The sequence below is a fragment of the Eubalaena glacialis genome, chromosome X, assembly GCF_028564815.1.
Source record: "Eubalaena glacialis isolate mEubGla1 chromosome X, mEubGla1.1.hap2.+ XY, whole genome shotgun sequence".
Classification (NCBI taxonomy): Eukaryota; Metazoa; Chordata; class Mammalia; order Artiodactyla; family Balaenidae; genus Eubalaena; species Eubalaena glacialis.
The window spans coordinates 22,603,342-22,624,894 of NC_083736.1; the positions used below are offsets into that span (position 1 = coordinate 22,603,342).

The 21,553-nt window shown below is 35.6% G+C and overlaps 1 long non-coding RNA gene across 1 annotated transcript in view; it reads left to right on the forward strand.

Moving 5' to 3' along the window:
• Nucleotides 1-15,307, forward strand: part of LOC133082503 (uncharacterized) — a 136,340-nt gene extending 121,033 nt beyond the window's left edge. Inside the window, exons 3-5 of the long non-coding RNA XR_009698955.1 lie at nucleotides 10,212-10,322; nucleotides 11,299-11,403; nucleotides 15,166-15,307. This is a non-coding gene — a long non-coding RNA (uncharacterized LOC133082503). The remainder of the gene's footprint in view (nucleotides 1-10,211; nucleotides 10,323-11,298; nucleotides 11,404-15,165) is intronic.
• The last annotated feature ends 6,246 nt before the right edge of the window (nucleotides 15,308-21,553 follow it).

Here is a 21,553-nt window from a genome sequence, read left to right on the forward strand (position 1 = left end):
CCACCATTCTGTCTTCCAGGTCACTTATCCGTTCTTCTGCCTCAGTTATTCTGCTATTGAGTCCTTCTAGTGTAGTTTTCATTTCAGTTATTGTATTGGTCATCTCTGTTTGTTTGTTCTTTAATTCTTCTAGGTCTTTGTTAATCATTTCTTGCATCTTCTCGATCTTTGCCTCCATTCTTATTCCGAGGTCCTGGATCATCTTCACTATCATTATTGTGAATTCTTTTTCTGGAAGGTTGCCTATCTCCACTTCATTTACTTGTTTTTCTGGGGTTTTATCTTGTTCCTTCATCTGGTATATAGCCCTCTGCCTTTTCATCTTGTCTGTCTTTCTGTGAATGTGGTTTTTGTTCCACAGGCTGCAGGATTGTAGTTTTTCTTGCTTCTGCTGTCTGCCCTCTGGTGGTTGAGGCTATCTATTAAGTCCAATTCTTGACTTGTTTTTATATTGGACAATACTCCACTGTTCTCCTATATTTTAAGTATTAAATTTTGAGTGATTATGAGGCCAGGCCAGATTTGTTCGTTTCTCTTAAAGTGCAGTCAGGAGACTGGAATAGAGGCTTTCAGCAAAAGAATACAACTCCCTGAAACTGGACCAAAGAGCCTTACCTTTTATCATGGTGTGGCATCCATATCTGACAATCTTCCTTTTCTTGCATCTCAAAATGGGTAACTTGCCTGTCTCTTATTGCTAACTTGCCGCACACATCTCTTTGAGTGATTTTCCTGGCAGCCCTGGAAACGGCCATCTCTCTGGTTGGATCTTTGTTCTGTGGCAGGCCCAGAACTCTGTCTTTCCAATCCTGCCCCTCAGAATCTGGTTGAACCATGCGAAGTTTTTACACTCCACTATACTGCGACTCTGGCACCAGAGTTGGCAGAGGTCCATGTGAACCATGTGCTATTCTCCTCACCCCTTGAGATTCAGGGTGTCCTCTGGTGACAGCAGGTGTTCAAAGGGAATTAGAAGCCACACAAGTCAAGTTGTAAGCAACTCAGGTTTACATTTTAATATACCTATTGCATTTTGCCTATTAGAGGGAATCATAGTAGCCATTAATAACCATGCTTGGTAGGGGCCAAAATCATAACATTTGAGGAGGTTTGAGGAAATACTGAGATAATTGAAAAATTAGTACATGGTGTTTTGGAATCAAATACCTCAAAATCTCTTGGACATGGATTATAACATAATACATTCTAACACATTTGTCCCTGATTTTCTTCCTACTAGGAAAAGGGAAGTTATGCAGACAGCACATAAACTGTAGTGTTGAGGAGAACAAAGAAAATCTGTAGCAAGATTTGGTTGAGCACTGGGTCAGAGAATCTGAAGATGCCCAAGATCACTGTCATTAAAGGAAATCTAAGTTATTAGGAGAATGCCATAATCTGAAACACTGTAGACACTGTTCTGAGAGAACTATTGATTCTTTGCTTTCAGGCTATTCATTTGTTTAAGACTAAATGTGTAAGCTACACCACAGAACACCAAATCACCTTGGAGTTGCTGCCTCGGCAGTGGCATGACAGCTAATAGAGACAGGCCTGCATTTTCTCCTGAAGTCTTCTATCTTCCTTTAGTGTCATTGAACAAGGGCTGCTGGAGTGTCAGAAAAAATATTTATTGCTCTTCCATATGTCACTGCCCTCCTGCCAGTGACATGTGTACTCATCAGTTAAACGGAAACGATCCACCATGTTTGATTTACTGCAGTTGAAGGAGATCTGTTTGTTGGTTCCTATAACATAAACCATTTTGGTAGAGATTAATGCTCTGATTTGCATGCAGCTCATGGGAGTTACATCATTAGTTTTCATGATGTGTCAGGACTAAATGTAAGAAGTGCAACTCTGTTTTTTCTCCGTGGGGTTCTGCTCTTTTCCTTTCCCCTCCCTCACCTTTTCATTAACTTTCCCCTTGTTGTTCAGTAAAGCATTATTTTTTTTTTTAACATCTGTATTGGAGTATAATTGCTTTACAGTGTTGTGTTAGTTTCTGCTGTATCACAAAGTGAATCAGCTATATGCATACGTATATCCCCATATCCCCTCCCTCTTGCATCTCCCTCCCACCATCTAGGTGGTTGCAAAGCATGGAGCTGATCTCCCTGTGCTATGAAGCTGCTTTCCACTAGCTATCTATTTTACATTTGGTAGTGTATATATGTCAATGTTATTCTCTCACATCGTCCCAGCTTCCCCTTCCCCCTCCCCGTGTCCTCAAGTCCATTCTCTACATCTGCGTTTTTATTCCTGTCCTGCCCCTAGGTTCATCAGAACCATTAGTAAAGCATTATTTACTTTGTGCTTTCTTGGGACCTGGTAGAAGATTAAGTGATTAAGTTTTAGCAATACGGGAACTATGAATAAAGTCCTTCTTCAGAACATGGAAAATGACTTGAATAGCAACAAACTTCTAATCTTGCCAATGGACTTTGAGCAAACATACGCTGGTGAACCTGCAGAAAAATAAAATTGACTTTTCTCACTGACATCTCTGTTCCATTTATATTCTGTGAGACATGTGGAGTAGGAAGGTTTTCACAGCTTTCAGAGTTGCTCAATTTGAAGAAAGTTTTCTAATATACTACAATTCTACTGTATAGAACTCAAAATCTATATTAATTGACATTTTTGTGCTCTGAGTAAAAAAAGTTCTATAGGTGCGTAATTGAATCTACTTTGACTAACCACACCTGATTGCCACATTGCTCTCTGTGGCAACGGCAAGATTAATAACAGCTCCTTTCATTTAGTGCAGCTTTAGAAGTGGGAAACAAGTTATTGAGGTATTTCTTCCATATCCCCACATCTTCAAGAAAGCTCCTGAAGCATATCAAATTCTGTTTTACTAGTGCTCCTGCAAGGAAAATATTTTTCTAAGTAAAATAAGAAAGGATTTTATTGTAATATACAAAAATGGAATCTTTTACATTTTTCACAATGTAGCCAATACATTATAAAGATTTCACAAAGTTTAAAGTTAGGCAAGTGAATGATGTGGGTCTTGAACTTGTATCTATAACAGATACTCTAAATACTTAGACATTAGAGGGGATATCCGTGATCTGAACATCTCGAGTGGTCTAAGAATATTTCGCTGCCTGACTTCACACAGCCATATATTAAACTCACGATTGAGACCAGAACTAAATGCTATCATCATATGTCCAATGAGCCACGTACTGAACAAGCTGTCTGTTAAGGCTCCTTGAGTGTTACTCTTGTTGACATAGGTCTTTAGCTGAAATTTTTACTTCTTACATGTGCCACCTATGGAAGCTTGGTTTAAGAACCCTTGCTTGAAGTCTCTAGTAACCAATTAGGTCCTAGGGTATTCTGTGATTCTAGAATTTTCTGAGTTGTCCTCAGTATATTCTGTTTCACTTCAGGTCATCAGGAATTGGCTTACAACCAGTATATCTGTAGTTGCATTTGGACAATAAGCAGTGAAGGAGTGATTAAGTGCTTGTTATCTTGAGTAGGACAGACAAAGAGTTCAAATTCCAGCTCCACCTTTATTATCTGGGTGATTTGGAATAAAGTATTCAATCTTTCTAATCCTCTGTTTCTTCTTAAATTTGGTTGATAAAATGTGTGAAACACTTAGCAAAGTCTTTGGCAGATAGAAATTGCTAATCAACATTAGCTATTATTATTGTTATAAATAATATTTAGCTCTATAGAAATTTCCCAGTGGCAGACCATAACTGCTGTTCAAGCCACCTCTGAACTATTGAATGCAAATGGGAAGTGAGAGAGTGGAGGGCAAGATGCAGGGAATGTTTACTTGGTGAATCACAGTAGGTACTTTTTCAAATTTGTTGCGAGAAATCCACATAGGCCAGAAAGGAAGCTTAGGGAACATCTACTCAGAAGACTGAGGCATAGACTAGAATATTGGGCATGTGAAACTTTACTTCTGTGTGCTAGAAATGGAGGTATGTTAATCAAAATGACCTGAGCCGGCCACCATCTTGCTGGGAGACCTACCACTGCTATTGCTAGGAGTTTTGGTAGAGTGTATGTAGCTGTGTGTGTCTCGAGGGTGGGCACTGTATCATTCTGTTTTTTATAATTATCAGTATTACCGGCCTTCTCTGATATTAATTTTACCAACAGTTCATTAAAAATGAAGTAGCTAATGCCACTTTAACAGTGCTCCTTCTAAGTGGGAAACTTACTCTCTTTCAAATTTTTCAATTTATGACAACGTATATGTATAACAACAAAGAAGAAAGATGATATTGATAAAGAAAATTTCCCCGCAATTTTCTATTGAAAAAGTGAATAATTTTGTATTAGCTAAGTTATTTATTCTGGAGAGTATGCAATAGGTTTTTAAAGCTTTCTATGTATATTACCTTTTCAATCATGGTAATTATGGAATCATTAAATACATATTTCATTTATGGTGGCAGCACATTTCAGGGTTTCATGTGCAGTCCTACTTACTGTTTGTTTTACTTTCCTATTCTCTCATTATACTTTCTTCACAGCTGTGAAACAAATATTTGTACAATGGTGATAGTATGTCACCCTCTTACAGACATTCTACCAAGAAACAAACAAAAAATGCCCCTGGAAATATCGTAGAGGAGTATAGCAAGCATTTTAATATAAGCAGCAGGAATTCCTTTGGACTACACAATCCTTTTCATAAGAACTTCCATTGAATAACTTAAATATATATGGAAACTAACCTACAGCCTAAAACTTAGGCGATCAAGATCGCAATCTTAAAGTAAGCTTTACGTCTCATGTCTACTTTCTTTTTTTTTTTTTTTTTAATTAATTAATTAATTTATTTTTGGCTGTGTTGGGTCTTCATTTCTGTGCAAGGGCTTTCTCCAGCTGTGGCGAGCGGGGGCCACTCTTCATCGCGGTGCGCGGGCCTCTCACTATCGCGGCCTCTCTTGTTGCGGAGCACAGGCTCCAGACGCGCAGGCTCAGTAATTGTGGCTCACGGGCCCAGTTGCTCCGCGGCACGTGGGATCTTCCCAGACCAGGGCTCGAACCCGCGTCCGCTGCATTGGCAGGCAGACTCCCAACCACCGCGCCACCGGGGAAGCCCCTCATGTCTACTTTCTAAGCTACACATACACAAGGTCACACAGTCATACACATAGCCAGGGCTTATATTCTATTTTACCCTCTTTTCTGTGCTGTTTTTGAGAGATTATCATCTTCTGTTTTGGAGAGATTAAGCTATTAGGGTTAAATAGGCATCTTAGAAATAGACCACCTCACTGATCATGATTAAAATCTTTAGCCATTCCAATTCTAAAGGCTTTAATTTGACCTCTTTCTCTGTTTCACTAGCTTTGATGAGAAGAGTTTCTCATGATTCCAAGGGTATGTTTAATGCCCTTGTGAACCAGTTCATCCAACTCTCTCATAGCTTCTGACTACATTCAGGTATTCCTTTTAGAACAGTGTGCTGTGGTCACTAGGGGGATTATGTACAAGAGAGTAGAGATGGACTGGGTTCCATTACCCATGTAAATGTTCCTTACTGTTTGAACAACGACTCAGAGGGAAACCTAGCACCACTATTGCTAGGGGTTTTGGTGGAACATACAGTGGTATGTGGGTATGTATGTCTTGAGATTTGTGTGATGTGTGTCTTACAGATATGTGTGCCTAGAGATGGTGTGCCCATAGTGCCATCTTTGGAGTAGAAAGGATATAGAATTAACTCATTTTACATGGCCTAAACGTAAACCCATATGAAATACAGCTATTTATCCAGTGCTGCATGTATGAAGGAAAGGAAGTTCCTTACTTCATGAGCCACCTCCCTTTTATATTCTCTTCTGAACAAATTGGCTCTCTTAAAATCATTAAGAAGTTCTTGTTGAAAAAAATAAAAATGAAGTAAAATGAATTTTCCACCTATGACTTATGATTTAGGCTTATAAGATTTAAAATATGTAACAAACTTCCAGTTATAAAATAAATGAGTTAAAGGGATGTGTTGTACAGCATGGTGCTTATAGTTAATAATACTGTATTGCATATTTGAAAGTTGCTGAGAGAATAGACCTTAAAAGTTCTCATCACAAAAATAAAAATTTGTAACTATATGGTGACAGATGTTAACTAGGGTTATTGTGGTGATCATTTTGCAGTATATACAAATATCGAATCATTATGTTGTATACCTGAAACTAATACTGTATGTCAATTATACCTCAATAAAAAGGCAGAATAAGCACATAGAAATATTGTAAATGTTTTCCAGTTAATGTTTCTTGATTCTTGGTAGAATTGCTTTCAAATCAGTTCAGGTACATGGATATCCCTGATTTAAATACTATCTTCATGAAAGGATTTGTTCTCTTTCCCAGGGTCTCATCATGATTCTCTGGGGAATTGAATTTTACACATTTCCCTCAAGTCTCCTTCTCATTATTCTCTGTTTATTACAGGACTCCAACATGTGATTTTAGGCTTTTTTTGATTTCTCATTTCCCTCATTTCAAACTTGTTTTGACACCTAGTCAAGGTCTTAAAGAATTCTTTCTTTGTTTCCAGAATCCATGCTTTTTACCTATCATTGTTAACAGATTCACTGTTTGTCAGGCCTGTTTCTTGGCCACTTATCTCCCTTATTCTAGCCTCACAAAAGTGAGAGTTTAGCCACTTCAGTCAATAGTAAAGATAGTGGTAGAAACTAGACTTGCTGCGTATCTAGCTTGATGTAAATCTATACAAACTTTTCTGTGTACTGCCTTTTGTAGTAAGGAAATTTATGGTCTTTTTCAATGCCACCCATTCATTGATCCATCTACCTATCAAAAAGAGAGGATCTTATAATCATTTTATTTCCTCTGTAAGTAATATCCAACACACATGTACATATACACACATGCACGCACATCATCTAAAAGCTTATATAGTATGAACCTGGGATGAATAACTCTTCCTGGTTGTTCTGTAGAATCTGACATTAAGTGTACTTTAAATTGATATTTATTGATAATACTCTTAAAAACCCAAAAGTGAAAAAGATTTTTGTCATGAAAGATGGTGCATTATCTTCCTAAATTGAAAGCATTGACTTCTCAGTTGGAAGTCAGTGACACTTGGATGGTTTTTAACGGATTGTAGGATTAAATCTTACAAGTAGATTTATTTCTCTGTAGATAAAACAAATAAGAATGTGCTATTCAGTCTCTAACTTTTCAATTTTATGGGCCTGCTAGGCAATTATTAATGGATTAGGAAAAAGGCAAGCTAAATAAAATAAACTCTTCAATTGTTACCAGCATTTTTCTGTAAAGATACCCAGTACATTCAAAGATGTCCAGTGATGGGAAAATAAGCTGGAGGGCTAAAGGGGACAGGATGATACAAGTGAAGTAAATCTTTTTCAAATGCAAAGGAAAGTTAAAGGGCTAAAAGATAAAAAGGAATAAAAACTGGGAAGGAAGGGACCAACAGGATCAGATAAAATTTCTAATTATGTTGTTTAAGGTGAATTGATATATTTCACATGAGAGGTAAAAGTGCTCAATATACACACAGGTTGGGAATAGAGCCTGTTTCCACCAGACAGACTGGAAAACCTTATGACTCATGGGGAATTAGGTAGAATACACAGAAGAGTCTTATTTTAATAGGGAGGAATAATAAGCCCTAGACTGAGCACTGCCCTGGTCCTGCCAAACAAGTCTTTAAAGTAAAATCTGAAAAAAATCAAAGTATTCCAAGAACTTAATGACATCCTAGAACAAAGGTGAAGAATGTTTTAGGCATACAAGAATATCCAGCACCCAACAAGGTAAAAATCGAAATGTCTATAATACAGTCAAAATTTACCAGGTATGCAAAGTGGTAGGAAAATAAGACCCATGATGACGAGATAAATCAGAACTGACCCTGAACTGACACAGATATCTACCCTATTAGTATCCACATATGTGTGATTGGTAGATGTCCTTTTAGATGATATTCTATATATCTTTGCCAACATATAGATGTGCCAGCAGTGACTGAGTATACTGGGTCTTAGTTATCTGAGTGTTGATCATCAAAGTCCCCTCTTTAGTTATTCTATAGGAAAATAAAAGTCATTGCAACATTGGAATGTCTGCTAATGAATAAAGAGTTATGCATATATGGCCTTCACTATGTTGAAATATATTCTTTCTATACTCAATTTGTTGAGAGATTTTTATCTTGAGTACATGTTGAATTTTGTCAAATGTCTTTTCTGCAGCTATTAGATGATCATATGATTTTTATCTTTCATTCTATTAGTGTGGTATATCACATTTACTGATTTGCATATATTGAACCATCCTTGCATCCCAGGGATGAATCCCACTTGATCATGGTGTCCAGTCTTTTAAATGTACTGTTGAATTAGATTTGCTAGTATTTTGTTGAGAATCTTTGCATCTATAAACATCAGGGATACTGTCTTGTAGTTGTTTTTTGTTTTGTTTTGTTTTGTTTTCCTGTAGTGTCCTTATCTGGCTTTGCTATCAGGGTAATGCTGGCCTTGTAAAATGAGTTTGGGAGTGTTGCCTCCTCTTCAATTTGTTGGAAGAGTTGGAGAGGGATTGGCAGTGCTAATCATTTAGCAATATATACATCTATCAAATCATTACGTTGTATATCTTCAACTCATACAGTGTTATATGCCAATTGTATCTCAATAAAACTAGTAAAAAGAGAGTTATGCCATTAGTCTCCTACCCTGCAAATCCTTCTCTGCTTAACACTAGTGTCTCTTATGTTGGTCTTTCCCTCATTGTCATAAGCTGCAAAGATAAACTGAAATCACAACTCAAAACAACTGCAAAAGCTCTTCGGAAATGAATGACTTGAATAATTAAGGATTAATAGAGTATATTGAAAATAAGGATGAAGCTCTCAAATATTTAAATGCATTCTGAGGAGTTAAGGGGCGATTTTGAACCTTTCATATATACTATGATTTTAGTTTAATTTTGCCAACTTCTGTTATTTTTTTCTGTGTAGTGGTATACTTTCTATATTTTCTCCTTCCTCCCTTTTTGGCTTTTTATTGGATTTATTGAATTTGTTTATTTCTTTTCATCTCCTATTTTCAAATTTTAATTTTCCATTCTATTCTAATTTTCTAATATTCTAATTTTTATTATTCTGTGAATTGCTCTTAAATTTTCAAATATTTAACTTATAATTTTCCAGTAAATCTGTAATTAAAACTCTACAGCAAACAAAACAAAAAACTCATCATGGTTTCATTATTGTCCACTCTTTCCCCTTATCATTTCAAATTCTAATGCGGCTACTATTTAGAATTTTAGTTCCAGATTTTTATAAGCATGATATTTTACAATAAATACTTAGATTTAACGAGTTCCTGATTTTTTGTTTTGCTTTGTTTACCATTACTTCTTGTATCCCATTCCTTACTTCTAATTTTATTTTCTTTTTTTGTTGGAACACATCTTTTACTCGCTCTTTCAGAACGTGTTCTTTAACGGTTAAGGTTTTGAGTTCTTGAATGTATGAAAATGTTTTTCTTTCTCCCACTCTTTAATTACATATACAATTCTATGTTCAACGTTTTTCTCTTTTTATCTCTTCTAATTTTAAGCTCTCTTCACAGATTTTTTATTTCAGATACTTCTGATTAGAAGCTTGATGTCAATTTTTTACTTATTATAAGTAATCTCGCTTTTCCCTGTATCTTTTGTCTGACATTACACTCTACTGTACCTAGGAATGGGTTTTAAAATCCTGCTTTGCAGTATAGTTTTTGGTTGTTTCAATCCAGAATATAGTGAATATTTTCAGCTTGGAGAAATTTCTAAGCATTATATTTTCTCTCTCAATTCTTTCTTTGTTGCCTTTTTGGAAGTCCCATTAGATGGACATTGAAGTGTCTGGATTCATTCTTCATTCTACTTAGCATTTTTTCCATACTTTTTAGTACATTATTGCTTGCTCTATATTTTTGGATACTCTCAGTCTCATTTTCCAGAGTTTAAATTCAATATTTAATAATGTAAAATCCTTAATTCTGCATATATATACATATATATATATATTCATTGCATATTACTGCATATTCTTGTTTCAACATAATTGCATATGGGTGGAGGCACTTGATTAGCTCTGGACAATATATTGGGCTACATTTCTAGGCCTGTGCTCTTAAGTTTTTCTTACCATTCTGCATGTTCTTTCTCTTTGTTTATCAGCCAGCCAAATGCACAGCCATTAGATGGTTGGAAACTGGATTCATGAGTCACCACGTGGAGGAGAACCTCCTGACCAGGACTCTGCATGAGAGAGAAATAAACATTGATTGGGTAAGTTGCTGAGATTTTGGGGTTATATCCTGAAGCAGCTGGTGTTCTTTAAATAATGCAGATATTATACAATACTATCTAGTATAATGCTGACATTTGATAGTATTAGATAAAATTAAAAATCTAACATAGTCTTATTTGCATCTCATTTCTTCTCATCCCATGGTTTCAGACTTCACTGTCTTGTCAAGAATGGTGCAAAGGCACTTATCTGTGCCTTTCCTATAATTATCATTGTATCATTCGGCACCCAACACAATTCACTACTCGTTGTAAGTTTTCAGTAGCTACTTTAAAAATAAAGTAAGTTTATTCTGTATCTTAGAAATAGATGCCTAGGCTTATGTAAAATCAGTATTTCAAAAAATTTTCCTCCATTTGGAATTTGAGTTTTTGCCATATTGTACACTTTACATACTTTTTAAAGGTATTTAAATTTTAAAAAAATTAACTCTCACCTCTTGAATTGTCCATAGTGTGGAATTTCAATGTCCCATAAGATAGTGAGTTAAAGGTGACAAAACATTTAAACATACTTATTGTTGACCCAAACTATACTTACTTTAATTTACATTTAACATGCTGCAAAATATAAATAGAGCAAAATTCATAACATAAAATATACTAAGTACAGTGGTGGATACCATGAAAATGATGATGAACAATATAATGATAATGGATGATGATAATAATACCTGTATTAGATGGGATAGACTTAAGTATGCTAGGATAACACGGTAACTGCTAAATCTCAGTGACAATACAACAACGTTTTATTTTTTCACTCAAAGTGCACGTCCAAAATAGGGCAAGGAGGAGCCCAGTGCCACACAGTCACTAAGAGACCCAGGCTTGGATAGAGGCACCAACTTGTCACAACACCGTCTCAACATGGTCTTCCAGGGTTGCCACAGCAGAGGAGGCTGGGTAGGGCCTTTTCATACTTTCTTTCACTAAGTAACTTATGTCACTTCAGTTTACACTTCATTAGCTGGAGCTATTCCTATGGCCACACCTACTTCAAGACAGCTGGGAAGTCAGCCTCCCATGAGTCAAAGAAGGAGAGGAGAACCAGTTATGGGTGAGTACTAATAATATGTCCAGAATAGCTAACACTTATTGAGTATACAGCATGTACATTACATTTAACTTTCAAATCTAACGTATATTGTATCTACTTTTAATACTGCCATTTTACAGATGAGAAAACTGAACCCTAAAGATGTTAAATGACTCACCTATAGTTTGAGTTAGTAAGTGGAAGATCCAGAACTTAAAACCATGTTTATATTAATGCAAGGACCATGTTCTTATTCCACCTCCCAACAATAAATAGTTTTTATGGTGATATTTTCCCAACTGATGGATTGCCAGATTATCAGGAACATTTAAGGGAGATCAAAGTGACCAAACTAACTCCCATTTATACCTCTTTCCAGCCCCCATGGTTGGGTTAGGGACCAGAGCCCTGAGGTTTAAGCTACCCTTCTGCTGCCTATGAGACTAATCTTTATGTTAGGACGGAGTGGGTCAAGAGAATACACACCACCAACAGGGTCAGTCCTGTGCATACTCTGCCGTTCTAAGAAGTACTCTTTTGTTTTGTTCATGTGTCCAAACGTCCTGCTTATATTGTAAGTCTTAACAGTGTGGGCTTTCCTGGCTGTCCAACCTGGGCTTAATTCCAGGTTCCAACACTTATTAGCTATATGACTTTGGAAAAATTATGTTACCTTTCCAGATTGTGTATTTTTCAGTTGTAAAATGAAAGCAATAATGATAATAATTATTATTGTTAAAACTGACATTTTTTGGGTACTTACTATATTGCCACCACTGTGCTAAATGCCTTAGCATGAATTATCTTATTTAATCCCCTCATCATTCCCCTGAAGTAGGTACTATTATTCTGCATATATTATACATGAGAAATTATATAATTTGCCCACAATTAAATAGCTAGTAACCAGAGTCAAACCTAGAATTCACTAACTCTAGAACCACAGTCATTACTTCTAAAAAGTATTTATTTTTATTAACATTAAAATTATGTATATGTTCACTTATTTCCTCCCATGTCCCCCAGTAACTTGATTTTTTTGGCTCAAATTTTTTTTTGTTTAAATTTTTACTAGTTCAACTACACTCAAGTCGCAAACATAAGACCCAAGATAGTGTCCCATCTTGCTTGGTTCCCGTGAACACAGTCCATTTGCTGTGTTCCTCTGTCACTTATAAGGACTTTCTGGCTCTTTCTCCACTGGACCGAATGTCCAGGTATCTCCTACCTTGAACATCTCCATTCCCAATCCTTTTTTTTTTTTTAATTGAAGTATAGTTGAACTACAATGTTGTGTTACTGCTATAAAGCAAAGTGACTCAGTTATACACATATATACATTTACATACATTCTTTTTCATATTCTTTTCCATTATGATTTATCACAAGATATTGAACATAGTTCCCTGTGCTATACAGTAGGACCTTGTTGTTTATCCATTCTGTATATACCAGTTTGCATCTGCTAATCCCAAACTCCCAATCCAACCCTCCCCCACCCACCTCCCCCTTGGCAACCACAAGTCTGTTCTCTATGTCCCTGATTCTATTTCTGTTTCATAGATAGGTTCATTTGTGTCATATTTTAGATTCCACCTATAAGTGATATCATATGCTATTTGTCTTTCTCTTTCTGACTTATTTCACTTAGTATGATAATCTCTAGTTGCATCCATGTTGCTGCAAATGGCATTATGTCATTCTTTTTTATGGCTGAGTAGTATTCCATTGTATATATGTACCACATCTTCTATATCCATTCATCTATCGATGGACATTTAGGTTGTTTCCATGTCTTGGCTACTGTGAATAGTGCTGCTATGAACATTGGGGTGCATGTATCTTTTTGAATTATAGTTTTGTCTGGATATATGCCCAGGAGTGGGAATGCTGGATCATATTGTAATTCTATTTTTAGTTTTCTGAGGAACCTCCATACTGTTTTCCACAGTGGCCGCGGAAACTTACATTCCCACCAACAGTGTAGGAGGGTTCCCTTTTCTCCACATCCTCCCCAGCATTTGTTATTTGTAGACTTTTTAATGATGGCCATTCTGACTGGTGTGAGGTGGTACCTCATTGTAGTTTTGATCTGCATTTCTCTAATAGTTAGTGATGTTGAGCATCTTTTCATGTGCCTAGTGGCCATCTGTATTTCTTCTTTGGAGAAATGTCTATTTAGGTCTTCTGCCCATTTTTTGATTGGGTTGTTTGTTTTTTTGTTGTTGAGTTGTATGAGCTCTCTGTACATTTTGGAAATTAAGCCCTTGTTGGTCGCACTGTTGGCAAATATTTTCTCCCAGTCTGTAGGTTGCCTTTTCATTTTGTTTATGGTTGCCTTTGCTGTGCAAAAGCTGGTAAGTTTAATTAGGTCCCATTTGTTTATTTTCACTTTTATTTCCATTGCCTTGGGAGACTGACCTAAGAAAACATTAGTATGATTTATGTCAGAGAATGTTTTACCTATGTTCTCTTCTAGGAGTTTTATGGTGTCATGTCTTATGTTTAAGTCTTTAAGCCAGTTTGAGTTTATTTTTGTGTATGCTGAGAGGGTGTGTTCTAACTTCATTGATTAACATGCGGCTGTCCAACTTTCTCAACACCACTTGCAGAAGAGACTGTCTTTTTCCCATTGTGTATTCTTGCCTCCTTTGTCAAAGATTAATTGACCATAGGTGTGTGGGTTTATTTCTGGGCTCTCTATTCTGTTCCATTGATCCGTATGTCTGTTTTTGTGCCAATACCACACTGTTTTGATTACTGTAGCTTTGTAGTATTGTCTGAAGTCTGGGATGGTTATGCTTCCTGCTTTGTTCGTCTTCAGGATTGCTTTGGCAATTCTGGGTCTTTTATGGTTCCTTATGAATTTTAGGATTATTTGTTCTAGTTCTGTGAAAAAGGTCATGGGTAATTTGACAGGGTCCATTCCCAATCTTTACTTGGCTGATTATTATGCACTCCATTGTCTTTCAGTGGTCCTTTCTGTTTTAAGCATATCCATCCAAATAAACATTTACTAAATTCCAACTAAGAAAGATACTCATGGATCAGACATATATCCTGCTCTCAGTGAGGTTACACACTAGTGCAGGAGATAGGATGCATGTAGAAATAACTGTAGTGCAAGTAGGAAGTAAATTATGCCTTAAGAGAGACATAAACATTTGTGTGAGTGTTCAGAGAAAGAATTGAGTCAGCTAACATCTTTGAGTGCCTAAGATATACCAGATACTGTCACATGTCTTATTTCAATTCCTCATAACCCTGTGAAGAAAGCATTGTCACACCTATTTTTCCAACTAAGGAAATTGAGGCACACAATTATGAGGTAATTTGCCCTAGAACATTGCACAGCTTGGCCACAGTGCTCAGCTCGTCTGAATAGACCCCTTTTGTTCAGTGGACATGTCTAATCTCCGTACCCTAGTCTTCTTCCATTCCGCCATTTGGTTAAGGCTATTCTAGACTTCCCAAGGAATTCAGTCTCTCCACCTTTACACCTCTTTTCTTACCTTCCTCTGTTGATTTCTGATTGGAAAAGGAGAGGGGAAAAGCAGTGGGGAGGAGGGGATAAGCAAGTAATCTAAAGATATGCATCCCTAAACTTTATGAAATCCTATTAATATTGTGATCCCATTAATACTGAGTATTCCCCAGGGCCGGCCCAATGTAAAACTGGTAAGTAGGGGAAGTTTACCTGGAGTGGCTCTGATACCTGATTTTGCACCTTCTCCCCACTGAAAGTGTATTATAGTGTTTGATTTGTCACTGCCTGTTTTCCAGGGCTCCCATGCTAGCCTGGCATGAGGAAAACTTCTTAAATGGGTTTGGCCTCCTGCCCACGCAGACCATGAGTATGTGATTACCTCCCACCAGCCTTCACGCAGGCTTATTTGGCATTGACTCTGGGGGGCTGAATAGGAAAGGTAGGTGCCTTAAGGTTCAGAAACATCCTTTCTGAGCTTTAAGTACTGATGATCTGCTCTTTACCTTATTTGCTTCCCTTGCTCTAATTTCTAGCTTTCTTGTACCTGCTTTCCCTGAATCTTAGACACATTTTGTTCTTGCCTTTTAACTACTACACATCTCCAAGTTCCGATCTTTTCCTTGGACTTTGGATGCCTAAACTGTTCCATCTTCCTTTGGAATATGCCTGTAGGGGCCATTGGTCTTAAGATGTTCAGTTGGTGTCAATGGTGTCAACTTAGTTTTTTGACAAACCAGTCTTTAGGGAAGTTGGAGCTTCCTATAAGTAATTATTCTAGGTTGTGGGTGTTGAAGATAGTTCTTATTGTTCTTGAGAGTCCTGTGTGGGAGCAGTGAATAAATTAGAAGTATTTTGAATATACAGGCATATGTACGAATCTGGGAAACAATAGGGCGTGGTAGTTAAGTAGGTGAACTTCGTTGTCCCTCTGCCTGGGATCAGATCTTGGCCCCAACATTTGATAGTGCATGGTCTTAGGAAAGTTACTTAACCTCGCTATACCTTATTTTATTTATTAAACAAGAATATCAACCATAATAATAATATAATTTATCTTATAGCTTTTCTTCCTTTTTTGTGGGTGAGAGGTAAATGAGATTATACATACAAACCACTTGGGTTAGATAATGGTATATGTAAGCACTCAATAAATTTTGGGTATAAAGGAAAATATACTTTTCTTAAAAATATTGTTCAATTAGGTTTCAGTGGGAATTATTTTTAAAACTCTGAGATGTCAATTTTACTTTAAAGTAAGAGTTACATGTATAGGTAACTTCAGGAGAAAAAGACAGGGGATCTTATCTTAGACACTGAGACACTTCTAAGCGTACTCTGGAGGAATTAACCATTTGCACAATACAGTTGACCCTTGAACAATGTATAATCCATGTATAATTTATAGTCAGCCTTCCACATTGGGGTTCCTCAGCATCCACAATTCGACCAACTATGGACCGTGTAGTACTGTAGTATTTACTATTGAAAAATATCCACGTATAAGTGGACTCCAGGCAGTTCAAACCCACATTGTTCAAGGGTCAGCTGTACAATAATTTATCTGAAAGCACAAAGATGCTTCAAATATCTGCAGTTTAGTCTAAAATTAAAAAGTAAGATAGTATCTTCTATTTTCTTGTGATATTTCAAAATGTTTAGAAAATTTCAAAATAGAGAAAGACAGGAATAGAGAGGAATAAGAGAACCAAGTGAGGTTCAACAAAGATCTGTTGTTTACTCAAGATTTAAGTAGTGTGAGAAAACAGAACTGCTTTTTCTATAAGCAAGAAACCAGGATGAGGATGATGAGGTCATTGCAAATTTAAAGTGGTAGGAATACTTTAAAATACTTGTCTATCAGAAAAGAAAGTGGGGTTTGTTTGGGGGGGTTGGTTAAGGATCTCATTGTTGAAATGGATATATTTCTTTATATGAAGAGATAGTGCCAAATATTTGGATTTAAATACTTTTTTAAAAAACTTTTAAAATGAGCTGCAAACTGACACAATTAAAGATGATGAATTTAAGTTTATTTTTTCTGGTGATGTGTGTCTTCTAGAATTTGAATCAGAAGTGCTTTCATTCAGATGCTTGTATGATAAATACCCGTAAAACTGTAAAACTTTGCTATAGCTGTCAGAGATCACAGTTGAGTGCAATTCAAATTATGAGATCATTGAAAGCACTTTAAAATGTAGTAAACTCATTTCTTGAGCTGTTGGCTATCTACTGGTGAAGATAGTAATAGCCTCCCAATCTTACGGTGTATGCTTCTTAGCTCAGTTACTATGATGTGGTCAGAAATATTGCCTGTACTTTGGTGATGAGGTTTTTTGAAACGTGAATTAACATTCTCACTCAACACATGGTAGAATTTCACTCCTGACTGTCACTTTTAATAATTGTTCTGCCTTTATTAATTCCACATAGCACAGAAGAAGTCTGGATGAGTCATATCAGATTGCTAAATGTGGTATCTGACCTGTGGTAAGAAATAGGTTAGAGTCAGGTCCCTTAAGTTCTTACTTTGTATATCTTTTTAAATGGTGAGCTTTTAAGTGATTTGTTTGGTACTACATTGCTTTTTTTCCCCCCATTTTTCAATATGGAAAATGTATTTACAAATTAATAAGGATATATGACCTAGCAATTCCATTCATAGTTGTATACTTACATATTCACCAAAAGGTACGCATTGGAATGTTCCTAGCATCACTACTTGTAATAGCCCCAAACATCACCACTTGTAATAGCCCCAAACCCGAACTACTCACATTTCCAAAAAAGAGGAATATACAATACATTATGAATGTGTATACTCTCTGTTTCTCTCTATGGAATACTATATAGCAATGAAAATGAACAATCTATAACTACATGTAGCCATGTAGCTGAATCTCACATGCATAATATTGGAAGAAGCTAGTAACCAAAGAGCCCATGATGCGTGAATCTATTACATAAAGTACAACATCAGGGTAAAGCTTATCCATTCTGTTAGAGGAAGGATAGTAGTTACCTGTGGAGGTGGGGTGACTAGCAGGGGGAATAAGGAGCTTCTGGGATGTATGTAATACTCTGTTTCTTAATCTGAGTGTTGGTTATATAGTTGTATACTTGGTGAAGATTTATCTGGGTGTAAACTTATGAAATATGTCCTTTTACATATTATAATATACTTCAGTAACAAATTTTAATAAGGAGAAAGTCTCTTGATCACCAGCTTAAGAGTTTTTGATGTCCTAAAACATTGTGAAGAACTTCCTGTTCGGAGGAAAGCAAGACAAATTTTAGACTTGAGATCTAGAACAGACTTTGACAGTGCCTTACACATTATATGTAGTTGCTGAATGAAGTGTTGATGGACCAATGTGCTTTATTCTGTTGCTGTGATTGTTTTAAAGCATAGTGTTAACACTTTGCTATAAATATTCACTTTAAAACTAGGTATGCCAAGTCATACTTTATAAACTCCTTAAAGTTTTTCCCTTGGAGTATTGAGTGGTGCCTAATGTATCATTCTTTAAAACATGGAAGGCTGATAATGCCTGTTAAAATGCACATGTTTAATTTCAAAGGACATTGCTAACTCCCTGCTTTATCTTTATTAGTACTTTCTACTTGGCTTCAGTCCTCCTTTTAAATGGTATTCACTGAATTTACCAAGGACAGTAATTTGTTTATCATTATGATGATGCATTGCCCTAACAGATTGGTAGCTTGATATTGTTGTGGGTTTTTTTTTAATCACGAGCAAGATATCTTTTACAGTGAATGAATAATTTATTTCATTTAGGAAAATATTTATTTTAGCAAATATATAGTCATTGTTTATATTAGGATGGAGAGAGATTTACTTTAAATGCTGCAGAAGATTTTTTTTTAAACAAATGGCTAAGTTTTTGAGTGCGTTCTGGGTGTAAAAATAATATCTCATACAGAAAATTTTAAAAAAATTAAAGTTTATATAAAAATAAAGCCCTCAATCACTAGAATACAATTTGATTGTCAGCTTTCAATTTAAGGATTAGTTTAAGGGTTTTTTGGAATTTAGCAGACTCTGTAGGTGTATCCTTGGATACGATTACATCAAAGTCTCATAATTGTGAAATGCTTTTGTTTTGGCACTCTTTGTGGCTAACTAATCTATATTTTGTATGGAAATATTTTATGCCTCATTAAAGCCTAACTATATATAAAGGTTAATTGAGAGATATATATATATATATATACATATATATATATGTATATATATATATATTTTTTTTTCTCATATGGACCAAGTAAATGTTTTTACTGAATGTTCTGTTTTCAACCCTTACTTCAGCATTGCATAGAAATTAAAAAAAATTTTTTCCGTCATCTTTTATGTTCAAATCTAATTTATGTACTTTGTTCAAATGTAATTTACATGTGTTACCTTTTTGAATATCTTCTATTTCCTTGACTTGGGGGGCTCAATTTTTTTCCCCTTATTTTCATAGAACTCTAACTCCATTTTCCTCACAACGATCTCTCCGATAAGGGTTGACAGGCCTTCTTCAAATGCAGCCCCAGTGAAAAGTCTTGAGCTTGTTCTGTTTTATGAGAATGTCTTCTATACTGATCCCAGGCGGCTCTATAAGTCTTTTGTTGAGGGAAGCTCTGGAAGGATGAGCTAGGTTTAAAAATCTAGTTGCACTTTAAAGACATGAAGCACCAGCATCTGAAAAATACACCAGGGAAAGCAGAATAAATGAGGGTTGTGAAGAAATAAAAGTTACAGAGGTTGAGGCTTGGGCTACTGAGGTTTTTAAATGCAAACCTAGAGGTATTGGATCTCAGAGGATTTTGGAGATGTTGCAGAAGGGAATGAAGAATAATGAATTTGAAACAACTCATGACTGATTACTGTTCCTTGAAAGCACATTCTAAGTTTATAAGGATATATAAAAGAAAGGTGGCTTTGAATTATGTAAAAATTAGATTTTATAAAGCAAAAGCCCTACTATTTTTAGTAATACAAATTAAGTTAATCAGGTTTGATAGAAAAGCTGGAGTGTTTTTCAATACATCACAGATAAGAAACAATGAAAAAATGTTAGATAGCCTTACATAGTCTTCATCACAGTCATCTATTATATAGTGTCCAAACATCATGCAATTTTCAGAGAGTAGAGAATATCTAAATTAAATATAGACTAGCTCCTCATGTTACATTTTATAATGATGAGTAGTTAAAATGCGTAGGCATTTTGAAACATTGCTTTAGAATTTAACCTGCTCTAACCTGCCTTCCATCTTGTCATGAGAAGACTCACTCAATTCTTAGTCTTCTCTTCCCACAACCATGTGGGACTTTTGGTTACAATTTATGATCAGTTCTTACAATGCTGTGCATCTTCATGTTGTTCTCTATTAATGTACAGGAAATCAAGGCAATTGCTTTCTCCAGACCCAACACGTTGATATGTTTCCAAAGAAAACGGCACATTTTCAAGATCTCCTCTCAGTAAGAGTGATTTTTAGTGCTGTAGTCAGATGAAAATTATGGTCATGATGCTTAGTAAAAATCAAGCAATTATAATGATAATACCTATAGTGAAATTTAAATCCTTTATATTTGATTTTTAAATTTACTTCTGTTTTTCCTATGCTGTTATTTAAAAATTATACTTTGGTATTTCCAGGGATTCTGAAATAGTAGTAACTCACCATTCTGTTAAATAGCCAACCTTTCTCCAAGTATTACAAAGAGTAGACATTCAAAACCAAAAGGGCTAGCATGTACTTGGGCTTTTTAGCATTTTTAATCCTCTGTAATATTACATTTTCAAGTTAATTTTATTTTAATCTAACAGATTTTGACATGCAATAAAATATTTAAGCAATTCCTTTTGTTAAAGTTAGAAAGCACAATACACTGTTCAAGTATAATCTTCATGACATTTTGCGAATGTGCATATTCTTAAGTCAACTGAACACCAAATTTTTAAATTATCTTTGCTGCTGGATGAATTTATTAATAGAGTAGGAACTATTTCATATCACACGAAAGTTTTTGGTTAATTGAAAAAGTTGTTAAAGTGAGAAATAATTTAAAAAGTACAAACCATAACCTTAAAAAATTTATTTATTTAAATGATAAGAGATATGCATCTACTCACCAACCTTTAATCCCACCACAGGAAGTTTGCCTTTGCTTTTTTTTTTTCTCATAAACTACAACCATGATAGATTGTATATAATTTCCAGTTTTGTTTATATAAAAATAAAGCAAGATTCTAAGGACACTTGTGAAACAAGCTGAATACAGAATCCTCCTAACAGGATGCTTTACCATGTTTTGACTTCCCCTCCGCAATCTTCTTGCTTTTGTTTACTTAGCAGAGCCCTCAGGTAGTTGCTTTTTTTTTTTTTTTTTTTCAATTGAAGTATAGTTGACGTACAATATTATGTTAGTTTCAGGTGTACAACATAGTGATTGGACATTTAAATACATTACAAAATGATCATCATATTAAGTCTAGTAACCATCTATCACTGTACAAAGTTATTAGAGTATTATTGACTATATTCCTTATACTGTATATTACATCCCCATGAGTTATTTATTTTATACCTGGAAGTTTGTACTTCTTAATCCCCTTCACCTATTTTTGTCCCCACACCCCTCTGCTCTGGCAACCACCAGTTTGTTCTCTG